Raw genomic sequence first — 4,897 nt, 5'->3', positions numbered from 1 at the left:
TATAATGCTTGTGGAGACAAAGTTCCTCTTCCGCTCATAGATCAGGGCATCTGCATTGTACATTTCCCTTCTTTGGCAGTAGTGTGATAGTGAGCTATGGGGCTGGCGAACCTCTAGTGGAGTGTGAGTGTCACTTATCCCTATGTAGTTGGGTGAGGGAGTTTGATGTTTTCTCCTTTGGTTACGACTGGATGACTTCGAAGCTACTTTGTATGGCGAGGTTGCATACTTTAGAGTCGGTTAAGGCATGTAGTGTTGATTCTCAAAGGAAGGTCTTAAAGGTTCTTTCAATTTTGAGTAGCATTCCTGATAAAGCTTAGGAGTTTTGTTGTTATACCATGTTTTATACATTATTCAATAGTTCAGACGCTCCTTGCATGCATGCCTAGGTTGAAGGATAGAAAAAACACTTAGAAAGGGGAGGAGTTTGAATAAGTGTGACTTTAAAAATTCTTAAGATAAAAATAATGAACACAATATTTTTATCCTGGTTCGTTGTTAACGAAACTACTCCAATCCACCCCCTTAGAGTGATTTACCTCAACTGAGGATTTAATCCACTAATCAATCTTGATTACAATGGTTGTCCACTTAGTAACACTCTAAGTCTTCTAGAGTATACTGATCACACCTTGATCACTCTAGGAAATCAACACTTAGAAACTTCTAAGTCTTCTAGAGTCTACTAATCACAACTTGATCACTCTAGGAACCTTTTACAAATCAATGTAAAATAAATGTTTACAAGAGTATTCAAATGCTTCTTAGAAAGCTATAATCACAACTGTGATATTTATCTTAAGTTCTAAGCTTAAATATCACTAAGATATTACAAGAGAAGTGAGGTTGAAGATGAAGTTTGAGAGCTTTTGAATTTGACAGCGTTTCTGTATTTTTGCGCAAGAGTTGTGTATTCAGCTTCTCATCAGAACTTCTATTTATAGGCGTTTGAGAAGATGACCGTTGGAAGCATTTAATGCGTTGCGTGTTCCGTACAGCTCTGCATTTAATGTTTCACTCTTTTGTCAACTACCTCGAGCCTTGCTTTTACTGCTTCTACTGACTTTGCCTTTTGTAGCTTCTAACGTTCCTTTTGTCAGTCAGCGTAGCCTGTCATCTTGTACTTGCTTCTGATCTAATGTTTGTAGATACAACGTTTGAATAATCAGAGTCAAACAGCTTGGTGCAGAGCATCTTCTTGTCTTCCGACTTTGAAGTGCTTGAGCGTGATACCATAAGAACTTCAGTGCTTCTGCTTCTGATCTCATGTTCTTCTGATGCTTCATAGACCATGTTCACATTCTGCTTGACCATCTTCTGATGTCTTGCGAGAGCATGTTCTGATGTTGCATACTTGAACCTTCTGAGTCAGTGCTTCTGGCGCTGAATTGTGCATACTCCTTGTATAATTCCTGAATTGGAAAATGTAAAGGATTAGAGTACCACATTATCTTATACAAAATTCATATACATTGTTATCATCAAAACAAGAATATTGATCAGAACAAATCTTGGTCTAACATAGGTTGGCTTGGAATTGTTGAATGTTCGAAAGCATCTCGTGTCCAGGCATTAGCACTTGCGAAGAAGATTAATGTGAAGGTTGGCTTGGAAAAATTATTGCATAGATTGAAAGAACAAAAGGCTAGGAACGTTCCTCGGTCACTTTTTAGAAGAGCAAGATCTTCTTGCATAGTAGCGGGCAGAGAAATCGCTAGAGCTGGATAATTGTCTATCGGAGGGAGAGGTAGAGCTTTGTTAGCTTCAGCGGCCGCAACAACGACGTGACATTGAGCAACAGATCAAGTAAATTTCGTTGTCACCATGGCTTCAAGAGTTTGTTGTCATTTTTGTTTGAGATAGAAACTAGTGTCTCATGTAGGAAGATTCATGATATATACTTAGTGAATAGACAATGGTCTTTGTAGAGAAGTGACAGGAATGTCGATTGTTACAAATGGCGCCAATGTTCAGTTAAAGAACTAGAAATGTGTAATAAAATGGTGAAATAAAGTCTTGGTAAAACAGAACAAACTTCCGGTATGACGATGGAGGGATGAACCTACAACGTTAGTACTTCAACACACAAGACAGTTTATGAGCGAAAAGTAATAAGAGAGTGAAAATAAATTGAATATATGAAATGGTGGAATGTAGTCTTTATATGATATGAGCGGTTGAAATCACCCATGTGTGATTCAATTCCTAGTGTAGATGATCGGTCAATTAAATATCAACAAAGAAAAATGTGATCGAAGGTGCGACCATATGTTCTCAATAGAGATTGTAGGTCACCTATTTATTGTGTCTTTGCGGATAGCCCTGACACGTATAATAAACAAGTAGTACAAAAAATATATATGAATTTATTTTGTTAGTGTAACAACATAACATATCAACGTAATATATATATATATATATATATATATATATATATATATATATATATATGAGGAATATTCATACTCCAACAGTAACTTATCAATACTTACTCCACATTTTGACTCAGGGGTGGTCCAGAGCACGAGCTAGTTGTGCGGGAGCCCAGGACCCCATAATTTTAGGGGCACCAAGAGTTTTTCTTATTCCTATATATTTAAAGAGAATTTTCTATTATAAAAATATTTGCTAAAATTTATTTTTTTAAAAAGTACTAGCTAACAAATATATATCGACACTACAAAGTCAAAATTAGTAAAAGAATGTAGAGAATTTGAATTTGTAAATGCTAAGGCTAGTGCTGAAAGTATTGGAAATGAAATGGAAATTGAATGTGTGTTTATTCAAAAACGTTAAATTCGTAGAAAACAACACTGGTGAAAATTCATTTTAATCCACGCAACTGAATCTTGTGTCTGCTGAAGAGTCTTTTCAAAATATGTATTTCTTATATATTTTAGATCAAATAATTGGCTCACTTGATAGAAGATTTGAGCAGTATAAGACATATGAAAATATTTTTGGATTCTTGTTTATCATTGAAAGACTTAGATCATTATCTGATAGGGACTTGAAAGCATGTTGTAAACATCTTGAAACTTGTTTAAAACATGACGATTTTCTTGATGGTGAAATTTTGTTTGATGAATTGAAAGTTATTAGAGAAGTTTTAATAGTTGAATCAAAATCAAGCTATATGATATTGAGTTTTTTGAAGACTTTTAATTGTTTTTCTAATGCATGCATATGTTATAGAATAATATTGACTATTCCTATCAGTGTTGCATCTGTTGAGAGAAGTTTTTCTAAATTTAAATTATTAAAACCTTATTTGAGATCTACTATGTCACAAGATAGATTAAATAGTCTTGCGTTGATTTCAATTGAAAATAATTTTTTGAAGAATCTTGATTATGAACAAATTATTAATTTGTTGTAGTATAAACATTGATTTAAAGATCCATATTTATATTCTTTTTGCATAATGTCAAATGAAAATGTGTTTTTTATCTAATTATTTTTTTTATCCTTATGTATTTATTGTTAAAAAAATTATAAAGACACAAGTCTTTTAATTCGCGTAAAACACTCAAATTTAAAGGACATACCCTGTTTTGATTATTAATTCGAAGATGTATATATAAGTTGAGGATGTATATCACATTGAAAAGGCTAATAAAAAACTTAACTATGTTTGGCCATAGCTTGTTTTTAAGTGGTAAATAATTATACATGACTTTATATTTTGTGATTACGACAGAAGAAAAAGATTGGGAGGAAACCCTTCAAGAGGGGTTGATTGGGGAAAGTACTAAAAGTCTGGAATCAATAAATCTATAGTTGACGAAGAAGGTTCCACTTAAATACATTAAATGAAAGTATTAAGGTTCCACGTAAATACAAATAAATGAAAGTAAGAGAAAAACAATTCATAAATATACTTAAGAATATTAAAATAATATTCTGGTATTTTATAGTTTTGTTGAATACTGACTGATACATTAAGACAAAATTAATTTAAATTTAAAATTTATTTTTACCTATATAACATTTGAGTGTTAAATATTCTATGCAATAAAGTTTTAAGAGTATTTCTTTTTTGTTATTATTGCTTGAGCGTGTTAATTGTTAAAATGAAATTGTTTAAAATATTAATACGGTGAAAGCTACTTGGAATGATGCCGTCTGGTATGCGCCAGGATGACCGAGTGACTTTTATATCGGTATATTCAATGAAATATTTATTGTGATTAATTAAGTAGGCTTTATTTAAGGCAGTAATATTTATTACTCTCTTCATATTTAAAAAAAAATAATTATTTTAACGAGTGTACCAAAAGCACTCGTTAAAAATTTTAAATATAAAAAATATTTTTTAAATAAATTAATAATTTAAACTTTAAATACATAAAAATATACCTTTTATTTCTTAAAAAAATTAATTATTTTATTTTTCATTACATTTAATACAATTCAATAAATAAAATATATCATTTTAAACTCTTAACCAGTTCTTTCGGGGCACTAGTTAGCATTGCCATAAAAAAAAATTAGGCTAAATGCACTTTTGGCCTCCTAAATTTTTCAATTGCTTGATTTTGGTTTTCTATGTTTTAATTGCTTAATTTTTGTCCCTAAGTTTTTTAATTGTTTAATTTTGATCCCCTAAATTTTAATTGCTTCATTTTGACCCCTCAAATTTATCCCGTTTTGTATTTGATAGTCTCCTAATAACATGTAGACTAAATTTCTCTTTTTTCTTTTTTTTTTTTTAATTTTATTTTCTTCTTTACAACCCTATTTTTTTTAAATAGTTAAGCTTTGAATGTAATATTTTAAAAATCTTAAATATTTCATTCAACTTAAAATATCGAGACAAGCATGTAATATCCCTTATAAAAAAAATTAAAATTCTATATAACTAATAGGATTGTTAGACTTTGGGACTTTATGCTTA

This window comes from Vicia villosa, linkage group LG2 (assembly GCF_029867415.1).
Source record: "Vicia villosa cultivar HV-30 ecotype Madison, WI linkage group LG2, Vvil1.0, whole genome shotgun sequence".
Taxonomy (NCBI): domain Eukaryota; kingdom Viridiplantae; phylum Streptophyta; class Magnoliopsida; order Fabales; family Fabaceae; genus Vicia; species Vicia villosa.
Note: the sequence above shows the minus strand (reverse complement) of the source record.